This window comes from Elgaria multicarinata, chromosome 17 (genome assembly GCF_023053635.1).
Source record: "Elgaria multicarinata webbii isolate HBS135686 ecotype San Diego chromosome 17, rElgMul1.1.pri, whole genome shotgun sequence".
In the NCBI taxonomy this organism is placed as follows: Eukaryota; Metazoa; Chordata; class Lepidosauria; order Squamata; family Anguidae; genus Elgaria; species Elgaria multicarinata.
Window position 1 is genome coordinate 29253861 of NC_086187.1, and position 8484 is coordinate 29262344.

Genomic DNA, 8484 nt, shown 5'->3' on the forward strand with positions numbered 1-8484 from the left:
TGTGTGGGGGGTGGGGGGGTGGGAAAGGGCTCTAGTGCAGAGATTTCTGTGCAAAGCGCTGTGATTTCTCCACCCCACCTGCCTGCCAGGCTGCCTTCCTAGGAGGGCCTGGAGCCTTCACAGAAGAGGACCTGTGTTGCCTGGAGAAATGGGCCCCAATTCAATGCCTGGTGCTGCGTCTCCAGTTAAAGGGGCTCAGGCGAAGGTGTTACTGGGAGAAGCCTCTGCCTGGGGAGAAGTTGGGGAGCCGCAGAGCAGCCTGGCTAGGGCTCTGCCATCATAATGCCCAGCAGGGCCAAGGAGGTGGCCACTTTGGGCCCAGCCCAAGGGCTCGCTCACCTTCTGTGTGTGGTGGGGCACGCTCGGTCTTCAGGGCTGTGGCAGGCGTAGCTGGCTTTTGCCTTTTCTCTCTCTGCAGCGGACTCAGCCCCAGGGCAGCCACGATAGGAGGGGGGCCTTCCTGGCAAGGGCCCTCTCCTTCCTTGCGCCAACAGCCACAGTTCTAACTGCCAGGGAACACTGAGGACTCAGTGCTCCGTCTTCCTCCCACAATCCAGCAGGGCCATCCAAGATGGTGGTGTAACACTGGACCTGCTGCCCAGTGGTTCTTTGGCTGTCCATCCTCAGGGCCAGCACCGACACCTTGAAAAGCCCCTGAGGCACTGAGCACAGGTTGAGGCTGTTCCTCCACCAGTTCCCTTGCTCCCACGAACTGCTGTGGCCGGCAGGGCTCTACTTTTGTCCCACAGCAGACGGGCAGGAGAGCCGGGGCAGTTGCGCGGTCTCTGGGGCTGGATTTGGCAACCCAGTGGGACGGAGTTGAAGGAGACTCAAGGCCTTCCTCCATGCCCCAGGACTTCTTGCTGGGAGTTTGCTTTTGCCCAGCGCTCAGCTTCTAATCCCAAATGTGTGCTGTGGTGAGAAGGATGCTCAGCTGACGTCCCGTGTGCACGCACACACGCTCCCCCCTCCCCTATTGTATTACTTCTATGTTCCAGGACCATGCTAGGAGGAGGAGGCAGAGGAGACCCTTTCCAAAAATCACCAGAGAACTCGGAGGTGAATTTCCATCTGTGTCCCCCGCAGGGCTTGGAAGGTTTCTAGGAGGTTTCCTGTGCACAGTGGCCCACGCTGCACCTCCCACAGAGCTCAAGGCCACCAGTGGGCCCGGCTCCTCCCTCTGGCTGCCTGGCTCCAGCACCAGATTTGCGGAAGGTCAGGAGTGGTGCCGGCAGCCCAGGCCTCGGATGGAGGCTTCGCCCATCAGCTGCTCCAGGGCAGGCTGACCCACTGAGAGCCGGTGGCCCCTCGGAGGCTACCAGGTCGGTTTCCTTTCAGATGCCACAAGTGGCTTCAGTGGCTGCAGGCAGAGGCGTCCCTCTCTGGCTGCTGCTGTTGCTGCTGCTGGCCCTGCCCCTGGGCTCTTTCCTGAGTTTCAGTTTCCTCCTCTGCAGCTGACGGGGAGAAGCTGGGCTGAGCCCAGCTGCAAGGAAGGAGGCCGAGGGATCGCCTGCGAGGGCCTGGCTGCCTTGCGTATCCCGTTCTGCTTTACACAAAGGGCGGTGAGGGGGCGGCTGAGCGGGGCAGCAGAGGCAGCAGGGCAGCCTTTGAGCCCCCGCACACACACCCCACACCCCGAGATGTTCTGTGATGAGAAACTAGTCCCCCCCCTCCGCAAACAACCACCAGAGCACCCAGTGACGTCCCGCCTGCTCTTTTTGGTTGCCTTTCTCTCTCAGTTCCTCTCTGACTGCCTCCTTCAAACTTTGCTGCAGTCCGATGTCCTCGTAAGCACACGATTCCAAGGGCTCTAAGGGACGTTCCCAGCACTTTCCGGCACTGGCAATGACCGAAGTGCTGCTGTCGCTCCTCAGAATGTGCTGCACCCGTTCCCGTGCCTCACAGCCGAGGGACGCAGCGCCCCCACCTTTGCGTCCCTCAGCTGGTCTGCCCTCTCTGGAGGTCCGGATGAGCTGGGCCTCTCAGAAAAGGTCCGGCCGCTCCACGTGCTCCATAAGCCGGTCTCCTTTCAAGAGCTGTGCAAGCAGGGCAGGCTCACCCAGAAGCAAGGGCTCAGGGCCCTGGGTTGCCCTGGCCAAGCGCTCGGCACCTCGCGGCCAGCCAGTAGTGTCATGGAACCAGGGTTCTCACGGGAAGGCACTTTTGAATAAGCAGTGGCAGGGACGTCATCTGCCCACCCCACCCCTGCTCAGACTCCCCCCTGAGCTTAGCTGCAACCCTCAGAGCACCTGGTGGGAGGGGGGCGGAGTGAATCTCCCCAGCAACAATAGATGCTTCCTTGTTCTAACATGAAGTCTTTGGGGCTGTCTTGGTCTTGAGTGGGCAGGTGAGACCTCTGAGATTTACTCCAGGCCTGCAGGCGATGCAGCCTCCTGGGACTGTGGCTGGGGGGAACAGCAGCTTCCCTTTCCCCTCCCTGCCAAAAAGAAGACACCACTCCAACTGTCAGCCCACCCACCCCCGGACTGTAGACTCTGGCCACATCCATCAGCCAGAGAACCTTACTGGGGGGGGGGGATCTGCCCCACAGCATCACGGCAAGCGGGAGACCAACCTGGCCCCCATGCATCAGCTGGAGAAGGAACAGCAACAGAGAGCAGCTTCCTCTTTTCCTATCAGCATGGGGAAGGGGGGGATCTGTACGCCCTTTGAAATGAAGAACTGCTGCCTGAGTTCAGGTGAAGTTCCGGACAACTGGAGGATGGCTAATGTTGTCCCTATCTTCAAAAAGGGGGAACCTGGGAACTACAGACCAGTCAGTCTGACATCCATCCTTTTGAGAAAATTTTGGAGCAGATTATAAAGAAGTTAGTCTGTAAGCATCTTGAAAACAATGCAGTGATTACTAGAAGCCAGAATGGATTTGTCAAGAACAAATCCTGACAGACTAATCTGATCTCATTTGTGAACTGTGGGAATGCTGTGGATATAATATATCTTGACTTCAGCAAAACTTTTGACAAAGTGCCCCATGACATTCTGATTAACAAACTAGCTAGAAGTGGGCTAGATGGAACAACTATTAGGTGGATTCACAGTTGGCTACAGAATTGCGCAAGGTACTGGTTCCCCTCTATTTGACACTGGTTAGTCCTCATCTTGAGTATTGCAGCCAGTTTTGGGCATCACATTTCAAGGAGGATGCAGACAAGCTGGTGGGGCAACGAGGATGATCAGGGGTCGGGAAACAAAGCCCTATGAGGAGAGACTGAAAGAACTGGGAGTGTTTAGCCTGGATAAGACAAGATTGAAGAGAGTCATGATAACACTCTTCAAATAATTGAAAGGTTGTCACACACAGGAGAGCCAGGATCTCTTCTCAATCATCCCAGAGTGCAAAACACAGAATAATGGGCTCAAGTCACAGGAAAACAGATTCCAGATGGACATCAGGAAAAACTTCCTGACTGTAAGAGCAGTACAACAATGAAACCAGTGGTGGGCTCTCATACACGAGAGGCCTTCAAGAGGCAGCTGGACAGCCATCTGTCAGGGATGCTTTAAGGTGGACTCCTGCATTGAGCAGGGGCTTGTAGGCCCCTTCCAACTCTACTGTTCTATGATTCTGCTTTTCCCCTTCTCCAACCCAGCCCCTTTTCCTTTTATGATGAGACTTGTAGACAGTCTTTATTAATTTCTACAGGCCACTCTGGGAACCTTTTTTTGGCTGAAAAGCGAGGTGGGGGTGGGGAAGGGAAGGCTGTCAGGTATTTAATGAGAAAGAGAGAGAGAGAAAGTGATTGAGATTTCTCAAGGTCCTGCCTTGCTCTCCCAACGTTCTGTCAGCGACTAGGGTGCCCCCAAAACGGCATGGGTGGCGCTATATGAGAGTGAAGGTGTGGGGCTTTGGAGGTAACCGGCTGGATTCTCAAGGCCAAGGTCTCTGGAGCTCAGAGGCTGCCTCCTCCTAGGGTACTACAGGCCTCCTCACCGCACAGTGAGGCACGGGGGGTGGGGTGGGGGGCAGGGATGAGCCTCTGGAGCTTTGCTCCCCCTTGCCTTTTCCTAACAAGAATGGCTGAGATGGTGCTTCCTTTTCACAAACAGTGAAATCCTGGGCAAAGGATGTACTGAAGCCATTTGTATCCTGAAAAACGACATATAAATAATTGCAATAAACAAACAAATAAAGGCAGATGCCTTGGCTCCCCCTGGTGGCCAAAGCATGTACCGCAGCCTTCCTAGCAACTGAGTTTAGGGGTGGGGGAGTTGGGAGAGCCCCTCTCTTGGGTAAGGCTCTTGCACAGCACCTGCTGTTCCTTTCCAAGGGGCTTGCCTAGGAGAACCCCTTGGCAGATGGTGCCATATGGGTCAGATCGATGGCTCCTACACATTCTGCCACCCATAAAGGTGGCAGCCTCTCACATGGAACTCACCTCCACCTTGCAGGTCCTGCCCTGGGAACGTTTAGCTGGCATGGAGGAGTACTTAGAATGATGGGTTTGGGTCAGGGAAACAGAGGTCCAAGCCCCACTAGGCCGTGAAACTCATGGGGTGACCTTAGACCAGCCATGACGGCCTACCTCACAGGGTTGTTGTGGGTAGAAAGTAGGATGCCCTCAGGTACATTGCCCTGGCAGAAGAGTGTTCAAACAGACCAATGATCCAATAAGGGAAACAGATCCATTCAAGACATTACGTCCTTTATTGCATGCTTTGCCTGTACCATCACAGAAGTTCAGAGCAGGCAAAACAGAATTAAACGGATGTCGTAAAACAGCCAGTTAAATCCCCCCACCTCCCCCCACCTAAAAGCCTCCCCCCTCTCCCCAGACTTTGTCAGGTCTTCTGGGCAGAGGGGTGCTCTCCTGTTTGTCCTCCCTGCACAAGCAACCCAAATAGAGAGGGATGATTCTAGTGAGCGCCAATGAAGACTGTTTTAGAGAAACACTGAAACAACTGGGCCTGTTTAGCCTGGAGAAGAGAAGATTGAGGGGAGATATGAGAGCACTCTTCAAATACTTGAAAGGTTGTCACACAGAGGAGGGCCAGGAGCTCTTCTCGATCCTCCCAGAGTGCAGGACACGGAATAACGGGCTCAAGTTACAGGAAGCCAGATTCCAGCTGGACAGAAGGAAAAACTTCCTCACTGTTAGAGCAGTACGGCAATGGAATCATTTACCTAGGGAGGTTGTGGGCTCTCCCACCCTAGAGGCCTTCAAGAAGCACCTGGACAACCATCTGTCAAGTATGCTTTAGGGTGGATTCCTGCATTGAGCAGGGGGTTGGACTTGATGGCCTTATAGGCCCCTTCCAACTCTATGATTCTATGAAGCCGTGCTGGACTAGACCAGGGCTGCATCCAGAGGCCCTTGCAACGTTCCAGGCAAAGGGTGCAGACACGTTAGTCTCTGACAGCATCCAAAGGGCGATGGGAAGCCCACTCCTGAGCATCTAGCGCAAGGGATACTCGGGTGTGCCTCTTCCCCATGGGTGCAGTCAGCGAGAAAAGTGCCTTGAGCCAGCGCTGGTTATGGGGCTGCCCCACAAATCCTGAGCGCTGGCATTTCCCAGCTTCGTTGCACAAAGGATGACCTGCAGAGGGCGCTCTCAGTCAACCTCAGAGATCACCAGGGATCTGCTGGGATCACCAGGGATCTGCTGGGACACCGGAGGAGGTGGAGAAGGCTCCCTGTCTGGGACCCAGGACTGAAGCAGCTCACGTGGGACCAGGAAGGGGCCCCTTGAGCTGGCTGGAAAGCTGGGTGTTCCTGGGACAGTGGGATGGCCACAGACGCTGCCCCTGTTCCAGGGGTTGTGCTTTCGCATAGGAAGCAATAAACAGTTAATGCTCCCTGGCATTCAGCGGTTATAAAATAGCTCACCTCTCAACCCCTCCCTCGCTGCTAGTAGCACTTAATGCAAAATAGTAGCACTACAAATTGCTGGAGGCGAATGCCGTTACTGGCTGCTAGTCCTGGTGCCTCTATGCTACCTCCAGTCATCAGAGGCCGTATGCTTATGGGCACCGGTTGCCGGGGAACATGGGCAGGAGGGTGCTGTTGTACTCATGTCCTGCTTGTGGGTTCCCCATCGGGGCAGCTGGTCAGCCACCGTGTGAAGAGAACGCTGGACGAGATGGACCCGTGGCCTGATCCAGCATCAGGGCTCCTCTGATGTTATTCAATTCGACCCAGCAACCAAACAGGCTCTCTTCTTCAATGTGTATTTGGGGGCATTTTTGCCCCGAAAGCACCAGTAGCATTTGGAAGAAGCGGCCCCGTTGTGCCAGGAGGGCTTCACTGCCGAGGCCCCGCAGGGCGCTGCAGCCTAAGCGGTGTGGACGCCGCGGAGCACCCTGCTGGGACTCCGGAGGGCCCGCAGTGGGCCCCAATCCACTTCTGCTCCTCCCTGCCTGGGAAGCCAGAGCTGCATCAGGTGGGGCAGCCTCAGTGCCTTCGTGGGAAGACGCTTTGAGCATCTGACTGTGGAAGAAAGGCAGGGTGTGCCGGCAAGGAATGAACTGGGCTCCTGGAATGGAGGCCTTTGCCAGCCTGCCACATGTTGGAGGCCGCCTGAAGGCCACGAGGGGCACGGCCCCGAGCCAGGTGTCCCTCTGGGCTTCTTCCCCCACAGACGGGTGGCTGCAGAACCTCCCTCCCCCCAGCCACCCTGACTGGGCCCTGCTGGGCTGCTCATGGGCAGGACGAGGCTCCAAGAGTGTCCCAAGGGACGGGCTGCCCTCCTCCTCCCCACGCTAGGTGATGCCAGGCAGTCCCGGATCTGGGCAAGGTGCCAACCAAGCCCCAGGAGGCCCCCAGGAGCTCCCCCCTCACACCAGGGTGGGGGGGGGGAGAGGAGGACTCTTGGGAAAGCACAGAGAAAGAGCCCTTTGTTGCGTTTGGCCTGGACGCTTCCGGCTGAGCTGGTGGAAGTGGGCTGGGGCAGAGCCTTCGGCACACACAAGGTTCCTACGCCCTCCGTTCCCCCATCCCACCCTTGAGACTGGGAGGGGGCAGCCCAAGAAGACCACCGAGGGAGCCTTCAAAGGCTAGTGGGTGGGCTCTCTGACTCCCTGCCGATGCCCAGCTTGTGGAACGCCCCCCCCCCCAGGCCTGGGACCACACAGCCAGGGCCTTTGGGAAGGGCACAACAAGGGCCCCACCCTGGAGAGACCCGAGCTGGCTGCTGCTGCTGTCCCTCGGCTTCTAAGGCCTTTCTGGGATGCTCTGAAAGCCGAGGTGGCTGAACCATTCCCTCGCGGATCGCAGGGGGCTTCTAGGACCAGGAGGTCTTGCTCAGGATGGTGGCAGAATGGGGGGACGCTCACTGTCCTGCAACCGGAGGGAGGCACGGAGGGAGAGGGGCCAGAGCCACACTCTCCCCCCCACCGCCATCCCCTGCCCGGGGGCAGCCAGCAGGAAGCTCCGTGCCCACACCAGAGGCTGCGGGAGGGCCCCTGCCCACACGCCCCTCCCGCCCTGCAAAGGCCTTGGCAAGCAGGCGGCCGCCCTCCCCGGCCTTCCGTCCACATGGCCTCCGGGAGGGCGTTTCCACTTGGTCATGTTTCAAGAATCTGTCTCCTCCCCTGTTCTGCTCGCCCCCCCCCGCCCCCCATCCCCGGTACTTCCGATCTCAGGGCGGGGGCGCGCGATCCATCCCCCCCTGCCCGCTGCCCAGCATCCTGCCTCCGGAAGGAGCTGCTGCTGCCGCCCACGCAGGACCAGCCAGCCACGTGCCGGCGGAGGGCTGCCACTGCAGGGCTCGCCTCTCCGGGGCGGGGGTGCCGCTGTGCCCAGGAGGGAAGCCAGGCGTGCCCGGGCCCCGGGGCTGCCACCCTGCGCTCACGCACCCCTTCTGGGTCCTCCTGGCAGGAGCACCCACAGCCCCGCCATCGTAGCCATGAGCCTCGCGGCCCTGCGGAGGCGCCGGGTGCTTCAGACGCCCGTCCAGCCCCCAAAGCGGGTCCTTGCAGCCCCAAAGACTGGCTCTGTCCATGGGGCAAAGGGGGGGGCACCCAGCCAGCCAGTAAAAGCCAGGTCCAACCATTCCGGCGGGGTGGGCCACTCACAGCTGCGCCTCCCGCGGCGGCGTTCTGGCGCCTCCGGCACCTCCGGCGCTCAGCGGGCAGCCGGGGCCGCGGGAGGGTGAGGCCGCTCTCCCGCCCTCCCTCCCGCCCGTCTTCCCTCCGCCGGCGCAGGCTGCCCGGGCCTGGGCAACCCCGGAGTCCTCCAGGGAGGAGGGCGGCTGGCCGAGAGAGAAGCCGCCGCGCCCGGTGGCCTCTCTGGGCCGGGGCTGGGATTCCTGCGGCGGGGAAGAGGGGGCCCGTCCGGGCGCGTCCGCCTCGGCCGGCGGAGCCCTGCCTGCCTGTCCTAGCGCTGCCCTCTTGCCGAGCCGGGTGGGGGGAGGCGGGGAGGCGGAGCCCGGGGGGTGGGGGCGGGCATGCGCTCAGCCCCTCTCCGCCCCCCTCCGAGGGCGGGGCTGCTTCTCTGGCCCTGGCAATGGAGGCCGCGGATCTGGGCT

At 59.3% G+C, this 8484-nt stretch overlaps 1 protein-coding gene across 1 annotated transcript in view; it reads left to right on the forward strand.

The window, feature by feature from the left end:
* The window catches only part of POLR3K (RNA polymerase III subunit K), a 181344-nt gene that overhangs the window by 159084 nt on the left and 13776 nt on the right, over positions 1-8484 (forward strand). The gene's annotated exons all lie outside the window — the stretch shown is intronic.